Source organism: Hydra vulgaris, chromosome 14 (genome assembly GCF_038396675.1).
Source record: "Hydra vulgaris chromosome 14, alternate assembly HydraT2T_AEP".
Classification (NCBI taxonomy): Eukaryota; Metazoa; Cnidaria; class Hydrozoa; order Anthoathecata; family Hydridae; genus Hydra; species Hydra vulgaris.
The window spans coordinates 36,755,195-36,775,665 of NC_088933.1; the positions used below are offsets into that span (position 1 = coordinate 36,755,195).

A 20,471-nucleotide genomic window follows, 5' to 3' on the forward strand; every position below is an offset into this window, starting at 1 on the left:
AAGTTGAGTTTTAGCTTACTAAATATTATTTGTACCAAAATTAGCTTGTTGATTTGAATAAAGAAATAAATATTCTTTTTAAAATATCGAGAATAATAGTGTTGTCTGCAATGGTTTTCAAGTAATCAATCATAAACCCTGAAAAGGATCAAGGTGCCCCCATCTCCCCGACGTCTTGGACGCACGCCTATAGTAATTTAAACTTTAAGTTTAAACTTAAGTTTCATTTTTCGTTTTCATATTCTCAGAACTTTGACACTCAGATAGAGTTATTGTACTTTTCAGAGCATGATTGTGCATACTTCTGTTAAAAAATTGACACATATTTGTGTTACCATTAACTCCCAAGATAACGTTTTGCTATTCATTTTTAAAGTTTGTTATAGAAAAAAAATGGTACTAAACTAAACCTAATTACCGGCCACTTATTTAGTTAATTATTATTTTGTTTTGAAATAATTGAGGATTTTCTTTGTAATTTTGAGTATTAATATTCTTTTTTTTTTTTTGATTTTTAATATTCAACCACTTGAATCTGATTGATTGATTATATAAGTTTAGATGCAGATCAAGCCTTTAATAATTGTAACTGCAACTATTTATTTGAAAAACTTTTTAACAATAAAAATTTACCGATCCCAGTAGTTTGCTACAATCATTATACCGCTCGGGTATTGCTAAATGTAATACCTTACCTAGACATAAATCAAACCTTTTCCTTTTTTCTGAAGCATGAAACAAGAATTCATTTTATCAAAACATTTATAAAATGTCTACTCTGAAGTTTTATTAAGTCAAATTGTTTCAGATTGCAAAGTTGAAGCGACAGTAAATGGTATATACATTGTCATTATGCCTAATGCAGACAATATAATTCTAAAATGTAAATTTTCAACTGACAATCGTTAAGTGCTTACTCCAGTGTTTAAAAAAGTGTAAAAAAATCATTATCATTTTTAACATTAAGTTCTATATAATGGTATGCCGTTGCAAGTCCTTTGTATTCTGGAATTTTAGAGAACAAAGAATGATAATCAAAAACTTTGGGGGGCTTAATGATAAGATGAATTTTGTCTTCTTCAAGCCCCAGTCATGTAAATATTTGTTTTTATAAATTACGAGTGTAAATTATTTTCAATCGGCAAATACAATACTAAAAAAAAAAAAAAAAAAAGAAAGAGCACAACAAAACTGTATTTCTTATTAAAAAATATTCTTTTTAAATAAGAAATACTATACTTGTTTTAAGAAATAAAATTCCCACCCTGCAATTTATTTCTTGTTTTAAGAAGTAAACATCTTAACTACGGACAATGAGTTTACGATTTTGTGAATCTTATAACAAGAAAGATATTTCTTGTTTTAAGAAATAAATGCCTTAAACTATGGATAATGGATTTAGGATTTTTATTTTTAGTATAGTATTCCAAGAAGAATTTAAATTTGATTTTAGACTAATAGTATAAACTATTAGTTTTTACAGACTATGTTTTTTTACCATGTAATTTCGATGATAAAAGAAACAAACTTTTTAAAACAACAACCCTTTACCATATTCCTTCTTTTTTTTTATAAATTTGTCATTACACGTGGGGGTGAAATAGACGTTGGGAGAATTAGAAAAATATGATTTTTTTTTCAAAAAATTCTATTTTTTACAGGCAATTTTTGTACAAAAATTTTATGATTTTTGATGGTTTTTTTTATTTTTTCAAAACATTAACATTTACAGAGAAAATTATTGCCTTAAGAAAGTTATTTATTACATTTTTATTGAAAGAGATTTTTTGCAACGTAAATAACATTTATTAAGCATAAAATTTTATGAAAATTTAGTGGAATATTTCCTGAGATCAGAGTTCAGGCAACAGTGGACAATTTTCATGAGGCTCATTAGGATGATGTATGAAGCGCCTCGTAAAAAAATTCATCGACAAATAAGAATAAATTAATTTGACTGCGCGATAAAATTACAAGTTGTCCAGAAAAATTTAACTAAAACATTTTTTAAAATAATTTAACTAAAAAAACAATAAGGATCACTCGTTTTCACAATAAAACAAAGAATATTTCAAAAGAAAGAAAAAATTAGGCACTATTTAGTGGTACCATTTATAAATTACTATAACCGATATTTTAGTGTTTAAAACCACAGTTTTGTTCACTTTAAAAGCCGTAGCCGTTTTTTTCCGTTGAAGTGGTTTGCCGCACTTCAACAAAAAAGTCACAACCCTGGCTCGCTGCAGTCAAAGGATTAAAGAAAGTTATAAAGTTTTATAAATGTTAAAACTAACAAACATTGAACGAGAGAAACAGCAGCAATTTTTATGCACTACGGTCAAAGTTAGGCAGCTTTTGAACAATAGACTCTTTCTTGTTTAATTTATGTGCATATTATTCTGCATGTTTTAATAGTAAATTTCCTACTCAAGTTAAATAACTGATGGACTAAAAGAGGAGTTACTACGTTTTATTTAAGAATTTTGACTCGTTTTCTTATAGTACATCTCAAAAACCAAACTATGTTTAACTTTTATCTTGTGAAACATCCTAATAAATGTGAAGAAATTGCAGATTGTCTTAAGAAATGGTTAAAATATTGGAATATTTGCGGAGAAACTATATTGCTTAAAAAATTGAAATAATGGAGCAAATATGGCCAGAGCATAAAGTTATTAGGAATTAGAGCTCAAGCTGAACTTGATATAAATAGTGAATTTGAAAATGAGGCAAGTGAATGCGTATAACGAATACGAATAAACATGAGAATATGGCAAGTAGTGAAGAAAGGGAACAAATTGACTCGATAGTTGAAAACGTGGCATTTAGAAGATGAGGATACCTTGCATATAAAGTGCAATTAGTTGTAAAACTTGCATGTCATGATTAGGGTGTCTCAAAAAATTTTTTTTTTGAAATTCAAAGTGTAGAAAAGTAAAATCACTGTGACTAAGTAGAATGAAAACTTCTTTAAATTAACTCGAAGGTAAAGAAAGTGTTTTTAAGCAATTTTAATATAGTAGAATTTTTTAGTTTTTTAAACTTTAGTTTTTGAATACAGAGATTTAAGAATTCAAAACACTGATTTAGATTACATTGGTTATATCCTATAGAACAAAAAGAGATAAACTTTATGTCGCAATTTTATAATAGAAAAAGTTCTAATTTGACATTTACTCTTCAAATTTACTCCACTCTTCAAATTTTGAAAATTATTTTTTTTGAGATACCCTAATGATGGTAAGTGGTTTACTTTTAAAATACGTGGATTTGTAGGTAAAATTTGCAAAACGCCATTTGTGGTATTGGAAAAATTTTTTGACAAAAGTGGTTACACTATACAACTTTTATGAGACTGTTCAACAAAAGGTAACAGAACTTACTTTATGGTTAGAAGACTTTTGTTGATCAAGACATTTATCAACGAAGTGCTTGGAGACCAAAATATTGATTCCCTAGCCAATAGCAAACAGTTATTGCTTCAAGATTTTGTCAACATTCTAGAACCTTTTTGCAATGAAACTGATAATCTCCATAAGGCTGCATTTTGTCAGGTGTTAAACGTACAATACTCGCTTTAGAATATTTCCTTGAGCAATTTCGAAAAACCAAGCTGTAGAAGGTAAATTTCTTGCAGTCATATGCCGATATACGCTTAAAAAATATTTTATCGAAATTAAAAAACAATCCTGTGTGCCAAAATGCTTTACACTTTTAGATAAATGGGCCATACCGTTTACCCACACCTTACGTCACCTGCTGAAGACCTTATTGCAGTTTCTGCAACATCAGCATATAATAAAAGACTATTTTCAATCTGTCGTCTGTTCACAAATGGACAAAGAAATCGAATATCAATATCATTAGCCAGTTTTCTTATAACTAAATTCTCATCTAGATGAAAAAGCATTTATTTGTAAGTTGTATGAGTACGACTGAAGTCAATACGTTATCTATTCAAATGAAAATATATATTCTATATATAAAACTGAGTCTTACTTCTTTTAATTATACATGCCATACATTTTTTTGCATTAAAATTAAACGATATAAAAATTTTTATCCGATGAATGAAAATGGAACTAAATAAAAAACTAAAATTGGTTACTGAACTGAATAACACCTAGAACTAAAACTTTTGCCTCCGAACTGAATAAAAGATATGTCCATTAATTTTTTCTCGACAAAAATATCACTGCAATAGAATAATATGGAATAAAAAACAACTAATTGAGTTACAAGTTACTGACGACGATAAAGAAGTTGTAACTTTATTCAGATGATACTTTCAACAAAATGAAACGAACTTATCCACGGTCATCAATCAATATGATTCAAATTAGCTATTCTTTTATATAATTCTGTTAATACTAGATCAAGTACGTTAGCGGTTTTCAAATTATTAATTTGAAATGCTGATTTAATTAAATTTTGTGTTTTAAAACAGTCATTTTGTGTTCAAAAAGTAAATATCAAAAGACCCAAATACTATTATTTTACCAATTGGTTGCGAACTTCTTTCAATTGAGTATATTATTTTTTGATTAAATTTATAGTCACTTTTACCTGACTTGTAAATGTATCCACATAGTATTTTAAATTTTAAAAAAGAATAACGTCAAGAACTAAAACTTTTAAAAGAATAACGTCAAGAACTAAAACTTTTAAAACGTTTTAGTTTCTAGCTATTCAGTTCAGTTCAGTAAATAATTTTAGTTTTTTATTTAGTTCCATTTTCATTCGTTGAATAAAAGTTTTTATCTTATCTAAATTTTAGTATTTTAAATTTTAAAAAAATGTTCAAAACTTTTAAAAGAAAAAGAAACAAAAAAATATAATACATAAATCGAGCTATTTAAAAGTTTAACTTATTTTGTCTTGAATTTATTCATTTTAATGGTTCCATTCAAAAGATAATAATTTGAAATATATTGATACAACCCCAATGAATTTTTTTACATATGCTCTCGATATCAGGGTTGGCGCGAGTAGGTGCTGAGTGTTAGTGTGTGTCGGGGGTGTCTTACGGTTTTTTTTCATTGAATGGGGGTTATACGAGTACATCAATGATTATCACAATATTTCTTCTGAAAAAATAGAAATTGAAGCAGAAGCCTAAAATACTAAATTGTCATTCCATAAAAGATAACAAAATGACAAACTCTTGAAAATTTGAAGCCATTCACTGCTTCACAACATATTATGTTTTCAATCAGGTTGTATTTTTTAAAATTCAAACAGATTAAAATGCAAAAAAGTAAACCTTTTTTGCATTTTGGAACTTATTCGTGTGATAGAACCCCTTAAATTCGGAGTTTCTGAGGGGTTCCGGGTTCGGAACACCTGAGGGTGTTCCGAACCCGGATATTTTAAATTTAAAGGGTATTTTAAATTTTTCTTAGTTACTTGAAAATGTTAGTTATTTTAATATTAAATACTAAATTCTTTAAAAAGAGTTAAGTACTTTAATATAAGCATTTTTATTTAAACCACTTTAGGTGAAAAAGAGGTTCGGGAACCCCATTTTAAATTTGAGGTTCGGAACAGCGATTAGGAAATGTTCTAAAACCCCGTAGAGTTCCGAACCCTTTGTACACAAAGATTTTCATAACCTTTTTTCAGAACTCCGATTTAACCCTATGGGCATTTGTTTTAAAAAGTTACGTTCTAAATATCTTTTAAACGTCTTTTAAACGTATTCTAAACATTCTGACGTAAGGAACATTTAAAAGACATTTAGAGCGTAATTTTTATAAAAAAAATGCACGTAGGGAAGGGTTACTAGAACACTTTAATTCTTGAAAACTCTAGTTCTAGAAATCGGGGTTCAAGAACCCGCAATTTTTAGAACCCTAAATTTAGGTAGAGGTTTTAATTCTTGATCTTTAATCGAATAGGGTCAAGGAAGTATAAATACCCTCATTATCAAGTATAATATATAAAAAACCGCATTTAATTTATACAAAAATGTTAAAGCTATTACATAAACAAATCAATAGTTAGAAACAATAGAAACATGTGCACTTTTTTTTCAAAAAAAGAAAAAAGAAAATGAATTAAAAAACAGATTCTAAATTTGATGTAAATGAAATAATAAAAAAAGTTTTAAAATACTAAACTTGTTATATTGTCAGTTTGAATGATCTATTAGTAGAATTACTAAGTTTAAAATATAGCTGTAATTATGTATTAATTTTTTTTTATTTACGTATATGTTGACTATTATTTATTGTTATTTTTTCTTCAGTAATTTTTCTTTTAATCTGTATACTCCCACGAAACCTAATTTTTTTTAATTCTAATTTTGTTTACTCCAATTTGGAGTAGGTATTATAAAAACTATATAAATAGTGGAAGTACTGGTACCTACTATTATTGTTCTAGATAAAATTTATATTTACCCATATTACTGTTCTTGAGAAAATTTATATTACCCATATTACTGTTCTAGAGAAAATTTATATTTATCTATAGAAGATGTGTAACCACTATACATATAGTGCGTTTTCCATTTTTCAAAAACGTTTTTTGCAATGGATTCTGTAAAACAAATTTTATGTATTTCAAATATTTATACTTTTTATGCCAATTAAATTGAATGATTGGTATTAAATCATTCAGTCTGCTTTCGGCCAGTCAGTCACAATGATTCTTAGTTTTTTTTAGAAAGAGTTTTTCTCTCGTTGAGCTGTAAAGCTTTATCTAAAATATCAATCAAAGTTTGCTTTATTTAAAAAAATCCTCATCTTCATATTACCATATTTTAATTTTGCTGAGCGGGATGTAGATGTCATATCAGACCGTGGGAAGTAGATGTAAGTCAGACGTAAGTCGGCTTAAGTAAATTTTTCGGCATAAGAAATTTTCTTTTTAAAAACTTTTTTATTAGTTGTTAAGGTGCTTCAAGAAGTCAAAACGGTCTTAACACAGAACACCGCGGAAGTTTACGCTTCCTTTCTTACCAATGATGCATATATGGCCAGAGCCGGCATTGAACCACGAACCTCCATAACTCTAACCACTACACCACGGGTACGTGATTTTTATAAACTAGATGGCTAACTGCATAAAATGAAAAATTCTTTTTGAAAAAATACTTCTCAATTGCCAACAATATATCATTATCTATTTGCGCAATAATTTTAAGATGAGCAAATCAATGTTAAAACATTATTTTGTCAATTTAAGACCTAGTTAAGAAAAACTCTTGATATTGATTTACTCTTTTCAGAACATCTATTTCTTCAGAAAACAAATTATCGATTTTAAATTTGTTTTTTAAAATGTGTTCCTTAAACAAATTTTACAAAATAAATTTTAAGTTGATTGAGACAATATATCCAGTTTGACTTCGAAAACGATTTTATGTTAAAATTCTTATGTAAAATCAACTCTAGTCTCACGATCATTAACACAACAGCAACATTACTAGTGGTGTTAAGTCATTTTTGTAATAACTTTAAAAGTTAAAACAACCGGAAACATGTTTCAAGAGAACTTGAGAAAGCTGTTTTTTTTTAAAAAGTGTCTGTGATTGGTTAACATTATAAATCTGGGTGCGGATTTACCAAACTTTCATAACTCTTGCGTGGCTCAACTAAGGTAACGGAAATCGTACGTTGTTTTCGTAACTATTTGGTATTCACGGATGTTTCGCAGCATTTCCGTAAAGTTAGGGTTGCGCTGAACTTATGCAAAAAAAAAAAACAACAACAACCGAGTTGATTTTTTTTTAAAGAACTAAGTTTTTATAATTTTATAAAATAAACTTTTCTAAAATTGAATTCTACTTCTAACAACTTTAAACAAAACTTCTAACAAATTTAAATTTGGGATTAATACTAATTAATATTTTTTACAGCCTAATAAAATGAAAGTTATATTTTTTTAAAACTCTGCTTTAAAAACTAAATACTTTTAATTGAATATTTTTTAGTAAAAACTATTAGGAAAATAATTTTAAGAAGAAAAGAGGGAAAGGGGTTCAGAATTGATTAATCTACAAAGACATTATTAAGGGCAGGTAAATTTTGAAAGTTGTTTAATATACAATTAATCTCTCATAAATATCACATAAATAGTGCTTATTTAAAATACAAATAATTGAAAGTTTGTATACTAATTTAACCTAAACATGAACAAACTCAAGTTTGGAGTTTGTATAATGCCTAAAAAAGTCATATATAAAACATCAATTAAATCCTTGTAACATTTACCCATGTAACATTTAACAATATATTATTGTCTTTGATTTACAAACAAATAGTTTTAATTAGTGTTCTTTGTACAATACCAAGTCGAAATGGTTGACTTGTGTTAATTCAGCCTGAACATCATGTACATCATCTTCATCATTGTTTTCAAAGTTTATGTCATCTGGAATTTCTAATCCTAAGGAGTTGCAAAGGTTTTCCAGTAAATTGTACGCAAAATACATTTTACAGTATATTGTTAGGGTGAACATATGCTAGGAGCACTGAAGTGCTCCAGCTCTCTTGTGACCTCCAATGGTTTTTAAGATGACCAAAGGATTGCTCTACATCACTATCTACCTGAAAGTAAACTGATGTTAAGTTAATATATATATAATAAGTTTCTGATGTAGTTATATCTGATGTAGATTAAATAGTGTAATCATGACTGATAACAAGCAAAAAGGAAACCTGCATTATATTTTAATGCAGGCTATATTCTTTTTTAGTTCAGAATTAAAAAAAATAAAAATCTTTACCCAGGATACTTTTAGACAACATCTCTAAAAAAGTAAAAAAGATATTTTTAAGTAAGTAGTTTATAAATCAACTCTTTCAAAATTCATTCGTAACAGTCCATTAATAACAAGCATATTTAAACAATAAAAGATCAAAAGATTATTCCCTTTTTGAATTGATCAATAATTTTTACCATTTACTCTTTGAAAACTCCCAGTTACTTTGATAAAACCCTCATTGATATTAGCATTTTTGCTTCTGGCTGCTTCTCAATGTGATTGGTAACAAACCATTGTTAATGCGTTGATAATATCTCTATTTACTTTTAGACAAACGAAATTTTTAAACACGTTTTACATCAGAATAATCATTGAAGCAACATGCTGAGGCTAATGCCAGATTTGATTTTCACCAATTTCCTTTTTAACTAAAACTAAATAAAGCTATTAAAACAACTAAACGAACTATGATCGTAATACTTAATGAGGTATGTACCATTTAACAAAAACTGTGAAATAGAATATTTATAATAATATAGTTGTTTTTTTTTGTTAATATATACAGTGTTTTGTTAATATTTATAAAGATATAATTGCCTTTTATAATAATATGTTGCCTTTTTTTATAATAATTCAATGATTATATATATTACCAAAATCATAACTACATCATAACCATATAGAATCTTTTATAAAAAAAAAAAAAAAAAAAAATATATATATATATATATATATATATAATATATATATATATTACTATAAATAATATATAATATACTATATCTTATTTTATATAATGTTACTATTATTTTATATAATAAGATGTTATTTTATATCAACAATATAATAACATCTTAACATATATAAAAATTAAACATCTTAATGGTTGTCATTAAAATGTTATATCAATATTTATCAACAATATCACATCATTATGCATATAATTTAAATATATAAAGATCCTATTTGATGCTTTTATATTGCTGATATAATCAATCAATCAATCAATCAATCATTTATTTCACTTTATAAAATAAAATTAATACAAAGCTAGGATCAGTCACAAACAGTTATGTAACGGACAAAAACATGACGACCTACAAATATTACCTGTAAATTTGTAAAAGTATATAAACTTAATAGTAAATTAATAATAATAATAAAATTAATAATGATAATAAAGTAGTAATAGTTGTAATAATAACAGTAGTAATAACAATAATAATTATAATAATAACATTAGTAATTTACAACAGTAGCAATAATAAAAATAATAATGTCAATTATAGAGATACTAATGCTTAACAATAACAATATGTGCATAGAAGTGGTCATTTGGGGAAGTGCTATAAATAATACCATATAAGCTATACCTATATTTATTTAAGACACACACATACATTATAATATAATGTATGTGTGTGTATATATATATAATTTATATATATATATATATATATATATATACATATATATGCATATACATATATATATATATATACATATATACATACATATATATATACACATATACACACACACTTACACACACATATATATATATACACATACACACACGTACATACACATACATACATACCTACATACATACATACATAATACATACATACATACATATACACATATATACATATACAAACATACACACAATACATACATATACATAATCACACATTTGCATATATGTAAATAAACACATATAAATAAATAAGTAAACACATTATACATATACATGTACATACACACAATGCACACTCAGGTTCATACAAATATGTAGATATATGGAACAGAAGGGTAAGGAGTAGTAAAAGAGATAACTGAATAGGTTTAAAATAAGGGAAAACTAAAAGCTGTTATATTTTAGAAAAATAGACAGGATTAATTGAAGATATAAGATAGTGAAAATGCTGTGTTAGAATTTTATTGAGTGTTTTTATGAAGGATAAATTTTTTGATATTGGCAATGAAAGCATTTCTAGTAATGTTTGGGAGATTTATTTTTATTCAAAGTGGCAGAGAGTTCCAAGAGTGAATTGATTGGTATTTAGTAGATTGAATACCATATTTGCTAGTTTTTTTTGAAGGCAGAGCTAGTTTATAATAAGATGTTGATCTAAGTTTGTAATTATGGATATCACCTGTGAATTTAAAATAGCTGTTGAATGCAATAGGCATGGTATTATGATGGTATTATGGTATAAGATAATAATAATTGATAATATAACAACATTATTATGGTATTATCATAAACGATGTTTTATTACTATAATTTATAATAATATAACATTCTAATTATTAGGATGTTATTAAGTTATTATCATATGTTAAATTATTATGATGCATTTATATTTGTGTTAATATCTATGATTATTGTTATTTTTATTATAATATTTACAATTTACATACATAAATTGTATATATTAAAATAAGATTCTATATCAATCTGACAATATATAGCTATATATAAATCATAATAATATTACACCATTTCATTTTATTTAGTAGTTTTAACGTTACGCCAAAGTTAAGGCATATCATAACTGAGGAATGGACTTGCAAAACCTGATAATTCACTTTTTCAAAAAATCTGTCTTGCGCACACCACTGGATAGCTCTTGTAATTTTGCATCAGGAAAATAATTCAGGACATGCAGAATCTAATATTTCTATCACAAATTCAGTGGTTAAAATATGCATACAATAGTGTTTATTATAAACTGTAAACAGTTTTTGCCAATTATCTCGAAATGATAAAAAAGTGAATTATCAGGTTTTGCATGTCCGCTCCTCAACTAACGCAACTTTTTTTGAACTTTTTTTGAAAGTTTTTAAAAAGCTTTTATTGAAAGATTTTAAAAAGATTGGTGAAACCGATTTTTTTAGCGCTGAACTTACCAAAAAACTTCCGAAAGTTTTGTTTAACGCAACTGCGCAAGTTTCGTGAATACAAATTTCACAGTTTAGAACTTACGCAAAACTTACGCCAAACTTGCGCAAAAAAAAAGTTTGCTGTATGCCTGTTACTGATGCATTGAAAAATAGCTCCCTGTTACTGATGCATTGAAGAATGCTCCCTGTTACAGACACATTGAAAAATAGTTGATGCAGATTTTTTTTTTGCATTTTCAAAGTAGAAAAAAAAAGGTTTATTTTCATTAGAAAAAAGGGAAATACCAAGAACAAGCACTTAATTATTAAATAATATACGTCTTGTATTAGTCTTTCTTATAATTCCCGTTTTTTAATATAACGGATGTTGTAAATGAAATCCGTACTTGATTCGTTAGAGTTTTCAGTTTCACCGAGTTTTTTTAGTTTAAGCCGATATTTATCGACTTAAATCTAGTTTAATTCAATATATCGGCTTTTTGAAACACTTTTCCTTGATACCTTAATAATTAAAACCATAGTTTGGTTAAAATTATTTGTAGAAATATGCAAGAGTATAATAGTGGTTTCTTCTTTTAGTCTTATATATGAATGGCTTTAAAAATGGTGTAAATTATTTTAAAAATCTGCTGAGTTTTATGACGAATTATTCTACAACGGTGTTTACTTAAAAAATGTATATTTATAATAATTGTAAATGAATTAAATTTAAATTTTTATTTAGACATAATATTTTCATCTATTTCATTTATTATTCTTTTTTTTAATTTGTCTTCAACAGCACATAAAAGTTGCAGACGTTTATTGTTTTTATTTTCTCCTTAATGTTTATTTTGATTCAAATTGGTTTAAACGATTATCTTCTTCACATATAGTTATGAACTCTTCACTTGCAAGTTTATTGGCTAACGTATTCCTAGATAGTTATAATTACTTTATTGAAAATAAAAGTAATCCTCATTTTATAAGGCAGATAATTTTTTTTGTGTTTTTTGTATTTTTTGTTCACTTTAAACTGATAGTATAATTTTCCTTGATTGAAACATCAAAATCAAACACCAGATCAAATAGAAAAGGTTCCACTATGTACAATTATTACATATCAGATAGCGTTAAAATCTCATAACAAAATTTTTTAATTAATTAAACAGTTTCTTGAATAATACACTTTTTTAAATGATAGTTTGTAGTTAGTCCCATGTATTGAAAAAGAGAAAAATGATTTTATTTTTTAATATATAATAATAATAATAGTAGTAATAATAACAACAACAATAATAGTAATAATAATAATAACTAATAAATATGTTCTGATACTAAAAAAGTACTGTATTTCAAAAATTAATTTTAGAAAAACTACAACTTGTATTCTAATAGATTTTTTAAAATTTGTGTTCTGATTTCCTCCAATAATGTTTGTGCAGTTTAAAATTCATTTTTAAGGCCAAAAAAACTGTTATCAATAAAAGAGTTTATTACTTTTTTGTGTGGAACATATTGAGCAAATAAAAGACTTGTAGTAGTTATTAATAATAGCTGCTTTATTTGGTAGTGAATTTGTAAAAAAAAAATTATTTGGTTATTTTGTAGCCATATACTTAGTAGTGATAAAAGCTACACAATAATTTAGCATTGACTCAATAATTTATAAAGGTTGGCAGAATTTTATCTTATTTTTCTTTCAGTGGTTTAAATAATGTTACTTTGTTTGAATATATATGCTTTCAAACAAAACAGTGTTTCTCATAATTTTTCTACTGAAGTCCAGTGATTGAAATAGTCATCTTAAAACTCTCACATTTGATCCAAATGTGAAAGTTTTAAAATGTGACAGTTTTAAAATGTGACAGTTTTAAAATGAAAAATCACTATTTTAATAATTTGGTATGATAATTTGGTTTGATATTTTAATAATATTTTTGGGGTGATAATTTTGCTGAAATACTTGATTCTGCAGAGTCATTTCTTTCGCATATGATAGCAAAATCTTTTATAAAATGTCCTAAATAAAAGTGCTAATGTTTCTGTTGATCTTAATACAGGTTCATTTATGAAGATTAACAAAAATATTATAATATACATCTATTAAATTATATGATATATAATATCTATTAAATCCATAAAGTCTATATAATTTTACCCATATAATATATGTCTATTAGAAAATAATACATATCTATTAAATTTATTCTTAAATGCCAAAATATATTATATTCTTTTACAGAAAAAATTCCTTAAGCCATCACTTTGTTTTGCAATTTTTGAAATTTAGTTCCAAACAACATTTTTTCTGGTTATAAGACATTGTACATTTTGTTTTAGAATAACTTTTTTCACAATTGATTTGTAAATAGATAATTGTCAAACAATTTAAGACATTCCTTATTTTAAAGGTTTTATTACTCTCCTACAAATTTAGTTTGTATTTATATGCTGAGACATGTTTAACAGTGTAGAATAATTGTTATAACAAAAAAAAAAAAATAGTTTATAAGTAAACATTCCTGAGAAGCTAACAAGGTTCTATTTATTATAAAAAGAAAGTAAAAATTTCTTTTTTTGATTTAGATGAGTTCTTGAGTTTCCTCTCAACCCCCATGATTTTGATGGGTCAAAAATTAAATTATTATTTTTCAGAACTATATCAACCTGGAGCTCAAAAGATGGAGAACTTTATGCTGATTTTGAAAATATCCGGGGTTCTAAATGATGAACTTTTGCCTATAAATCACAGAAATGACATTGATTTCACCATACCTTGAAAAAACTTCCCGCACCTAAGACAGTTTCATATTTAACCATGCAACACATAGCGGCGCAAAGGCTATTAATTATAATATGTCAGCTTTATATACAATACACATGAGAAATACATGAGAATGAGTACCTACACTGTCCTATAGCATTTGTAGTGATATTAATAATCTTTCAGATTTGTGTATTAGTATTAATAAATTTACAGTTAAGATATTTGTTTGTTCTGCAAGAAGAACGAATGCCCTCCATCAATTTTACAGCTCTCTCGGCTACTATGTTCGATCGAGGCACATCAAGCATTAATGGTTCCTTCTTCCAGTGGGTAGAGAAGCATTTCACAGCTTTGGAACACTTAAGTTGGGATATTGCTGACAGCAGGTCTTCATAAGCCGGCTCTGCATAGTGCTGGTTTGAAAACCAGGCCCGCGACCATCTAGTTGCAACAAAATCGCAAGTTATCCTCAACTGTTCTCGCTAGTTTAGAAGAATGAAAAATACAATAAGTGCAAAAATGCCTCTTGAGTTCCACCTGGCACCGTGCAGTGATGGCAACTTGTGCCATTTGATACGAGGCCATTTTTCCTCATTTTTGTAAAACTTGTATGCTTCACAAAGCTGAAAAAGAAATTTAAAGTCATCTCTCCAGCCAAGGTTCTCATATTCTGCTACCACTGCTGTGCCCTTGTAGGCATTTTTTAAATCATCATAATGCTCCATAATCTCATCAATAAATTTGTAGTTTATGTTAGGCAACTGTGACTGTATAGGAAAAAAGAAATCCAACACATGTCATAGAACAAGATCAAGAATGTGGTGTTGGCAGCCGATGTATTGAGGTTCATCGAATCCCTTGTCTGGAAATGTTTTCTGAAGCTTGGCTACAACTCCATTCTTGCCACCAGTATTTACAGCTGTTGTGTCAGAGATGATCATCTGAATACTGTTCCATGCATTGTAATCATCAAGTAGGTCCTGTAGTGCTTTATATATGTTTGCAGAGGATCCACTATCACAAACCAAAATGCCAAGTTTTAATGTTCTTTTGTCATTTTTCAAGTACACAACTTGGTACTCAGTCTTGTCAATTTTCTTACCATCAAAATGCAAAGAAAATTTATCTTCAGAAATCAGTTCCATGAGGCGGTTCTTAACATGTTCTGCATCTCTGATTGTTCGACGCTAGACTCCAGACTGTGATGATGTCGGGACACAAACTCCATCCTCAGCCAGACTTTGAAGCACCCGTGATGTTTTTCTGGTTGACAAAGAGTGACTAGACACTAGTTTGGCAGCAGACTTAGTTGACTGGCGTGTTGCACGCTTTCTGGAAGATTCTCCTGGAACTGCCTCCGAGTCACCACTGCTGCTTCCTTCCTCAGAAGATTCACTATCGCAGGCAAGTGGTATGGAGATAACCGCTTAGTTTGTCAAGGGTTCTGATGTGCTTTTGGCCCTTTTTGATGGATGGATTGTTGACATAGGAGCCACTTTCATAGTTGTATATCCCACCCTGCCATCTGATTCAATTTGTACTTTGTACAGTTGTTTGTACTCACTACAAAGCCAATTTCCATCTGTTTTGTTATACCGAACAGATGAGCAAGATTTTCTTCAAATACTGCATTTGGTTGCTTTCTGTGTTTCTCAAATGATGTGATAAGTTTGTCAACATTAGCAGACACTTGTTGTTTGGAAAGAACAGGAAAATTAAACTTCTGCCGAAGATTCATCAATTCCTCGGATATTTTTGTTAGTCGTTCATGTCTTCCTTTCAATTCATCAAAGAGTCCCAAGAATCTTCCAACGATATCTCTGTTGGAAGGCATTTTACACAATTTGTCGCTCATATCCTGTTTTACCTGTGGTATATTTTGACGGCGCTTCGTGCTTGATTTCAAATTTTGTGTCCACATTTCACCAGCTGCTTTCACTGCTGATTTTGACTTTTTACTTTTAAAGGACATATTTTCAAAAAGAAGCACTAAACAGCAGATTTTAATGCTGCAAATAAACAAAAATTGTTTGAATGATATGAACAACTATACAATATACAATATTATATATTTACAGTTTTAAAAATCAATGTCAAGCATAAGGAAGTCAGGACTGGGAACAAAATCAAGTTAAAAATCAAAAAAGTTAAAAGTGATAAGGTGCTAGGTGAGGGAGGTTTTTTTATGATCCAATGAAATAAACCTCAAAACAGTGATCTATTGGTAAAAGTTTATCAAATGCAACATCAGGAAGATTAAAATTTTAAAAAAAGTTTCTTTGTCATATACCTAATGTACATATATATATATATGTATATATTTATATATATATGAATTATATGTATATATATATATAAATAAATGTATATATGTATATATATATATATATATATATATATATATATATATATATCATATATATATATATATATATATATATATATATATATATATATATATATATATATATATATATATATATATATGTATATATATATATATATATATATATATATATATATATATATATATATATATATATATATATATATATATATTTATATACAGTGCTCGAAGTTATATATATAGGTTTATAAAAAGGTGGCGGAATGATTTATACTTTTTATAAAGTATAAACCATTCTGCCACCTTTTTATATACCTCTATAAATAACAATTATTAGGCGGGATGGTCTTTTTAATTTGGCGAATACCATCCTGTTACTTTTTTTCCTCCTCTTTGAGCACTGTATATATATATATATATATATATATATATATATATATATATATATATATATAGATATATATATATATATATATATCAAGCCTTCCCGGGAGGTGCGTGTGGTCGCATGGCTTGTTTGTCCACATTTAAAGTAATTTTTTTAGACACACTGACCATGGTAGTTCGCATCTTTTAACTTAAAAAGCATTTCAATAATTCAATGCTAAACTTATCTACTTAGAAAAAAAAAGCAACTTTAAAATAAGGAAACAAAATTATAACAAAATTTTTAGGTTTTAATTAAATAAACCAGAAAATTTAATAATTGATACAAGAAATTTAAAGAATTTTTTTTTTTTTAATTTTCATACAACTTTTGTATTCTTTTTTTTTAGAGTTTTTTTAGCTACCAAATTTGATACAAGTTGATGAAAAAAAAAATACTATCTTTTATAAAAATTTAACAATTGAAAGTTTTGATATGCAATTTAATCGCGATTTTTATCAGTCCGTATAATTGAGAAACTAATTTACCATGTATGCTGGAACTATGGGAAATATTGTTGATTTTTGTCTTACGTTTATTCATTTTGATGTCTTTTTGCTTTTAAAAATGCTATATTTAATGTTTTATCTCTATACTTACATAATAGGAAAATAAGAAAATAAATTGTTATTTATTTATATGCTATATCAGGCCTTGTTAAGAGATTTTGCTGTGTAACGAAAACACATAACGCATTTCTAAGTAACTCAGCAAATATATTTTGTATCGTTAGAATTTATATTGCGTCACTTGCATCTTTTTAAATACAGGATTGTAATTAAAGTTATTTTATTAACGCGTTAAAAATCATACAAACAGTTTTTTTTTTCTCACTATAACAAAAGTTACAAATAAAATCTAAGTTCCTATTTGAAAAATCATTTTTATAATTTTTTTTAAAGTATGAACTAAATTTTATTTTGAAAAAAATATTTTTTTTCAGAAAATGTAAAATAATATTTGCTTATTTTCTTGTGATTTTACAGTTGGTTTTTGATTAGTTTATTAACTGTTAATATAATTTTTTTCTCATTTATTTTGTGAACTCTTTTTAATGTTTTAAACAATAAAGAGTTTTTTTTTTACTTTTTATCAGTTTACTGATAACATATTCGTGATCATAATTTATTTTCATAAATTAAACGAACGTCATTAAAACTTTACGTTATTGAATTAACAATAAACAAAATCTTATGAATAAAATATTTACAGTAAAATAAATCGTGCATTTCTTTAATTATTATGACAAAAAAAAATTTTTATATTTCAAAGGAATTTATATATTTAATTCCTTAAGATAAAACTTAAAACACTTTTTTTTTTTTAACTAATTTTTAACAACAATTAAAAAAATTATTAAACACACTGTTTCTTTAACAAAAAATCTATTAGTTTACAATTGAGGTTAAATGCTTTTACTTACGACTTTATTTCTTCTAAATAAACGTCACGTTAATGACATCATCAAAAGATAATTTAAATATTCTAAAAGATAAAAGTTTTTGCGTAACGCAAAACTGCTGAACGCGTAGGCAAATCGCCTTTTCGCAGGCAAAATGCGAGCTGCGTAAGGCTTCTTAACTAGGCCTGCTATATTATTTAATTAATAAATTTTGTAATGATATAATAAATTCAATAAAGGAATAACAAAGTTTCTTTTATATATGTATTTACTGCATTTGATGTATGTCTGATATTGTTTCTTTTATATTGCTTTCATATTATTAAAAACTTAAAAAAAAGTTTTAAATAGGCTCCTAAAAATTTCTTCAAAAACTTCAGTAAATTAACAATGCACTAGCCCACAAGTTTTTGGAGCATCATCCATTAAAATATTTCATCAGGAAATAAACTATCGGGTTTAAATGCACAATTCGGATAATCCAACAAAAGAGCAAATTGTTTTGATTGGGGCAGTGAAAACAACCAAATTTTTTATATTTAAATATAAGTATTTTTTTACAAATTAGTAGCAAATAAGTTTTCTCGCTTTCCTGTGCATTGATAAAAACAGTAAAGTTTAAAGTAAAGCAAACACATTTGAAAAACAAATTAAATTTTTTTTGATGTCTCTAGCGCAAATAATAAAATATTTCCTCAAAATACTGACTGAAAAATTTGCGAAAAAATTGTATACCAAAAATTTTTTTATTTTCGTTATATTCTTATCTGCGTTTTTCCTTGACTTGTATCAATTTTGGTAGTGGAAAAGAACAAAGGCCCTGAAAAAAAAGAAAAAAAAAAAAGATAAGTAAAATTTTAAGAATAAGTGAAATAGAAGGTATATTATTTTTTTGACATTTTTTTTTTTAATTTTCAATTTTTTATAGCTTATTTTATTTAGATTTTCTATTTCGTAAAAATTTTTTTCTTTCTTTGAGTATTGCTGTTTTATTCTCTCTAGTTTCTTATAGCAAATTTTTTTGCCTTTTTTAAAATTCTTAAAACGCTTACTAGTGAAGTTTTAAAAAAAAATTACTTTAGGCATAGATGAACAACGTGTGCAGCCTCACGTGCTTCCCGGAAGGCTTGATATATATATATATATATATATATATATATATATATATATATATATATATATATATATATATATATATATATATATATATATATATATATATATATATATATATATATATATATATATACATACATATACATATATATTAACGAAGAAAAAACAACTTTTTCTATGGTACTTTAAGTTTCATGCCTAAAAGGCAATCAACAGGCATTGAATACCAATTATTACATTGAATACCTATACCAGGTATTCAATGGCTGATGATTGCCGTATAGGCATGAAACTTAAAGTACCATAGAAAAAGTTGTTTTTTCTTCGTTAATATATATGTATATCGCTCTATTTGAAGTATCTTTTTAATATTGAGCACTCTTTTACGACTATGAGTTTTGTTTTATTATTATAATACAAAACAGCCTTAAATATCAATATATATATATATATATATATATATATATATATATATATATATATATATATATATATATATATATATGTATATATATATATATATATATATATATATATATATATATATATATATATATATATATATATATATATTATATATATATATACCAGTCTTTGCTGTTTGAAATTGAATGGTAGCCCACAAAAAACCTCAGGCCAGATGGTCAAGGCAATGCTTTCACGAATAAGACTGATATATATATATATATATATATATATATATATATATATATATATATATATATATATATATATATATATATATATATATATCCAGCTGGAACTGTATTTCAAAACAAAATAGCAGGAGCCAAAATCCTGTACATCCCT

At 26.4% G+C, this 20,471-nt stretch overlaps 1 long non-coding RNA gene across 1 annotated transcript; it reads right to left on the reverse strand.

Moving 5' to 3' along the window:
- Positions 1-7,979: 7,979 nt before the first annotated feature.
- On the reverse strand, positions 7,980-9,247 carry LOC136090477 (uncharacterized). Its single transcript, XR_010643445.1, has 3 exons — positions 8,905-9,247; positions 8,732-8,755; positions 7,980-8,552 (listed from the first exon to the last, which is right to left on the reverse strand). It is a non-coding gene; the product is annotated as an uncharacterized LOC136090477 (long non-coding RNA).
- Between the last annotated feature and the right edge of the window lie 11,224 nt (positions 9,248-20,471).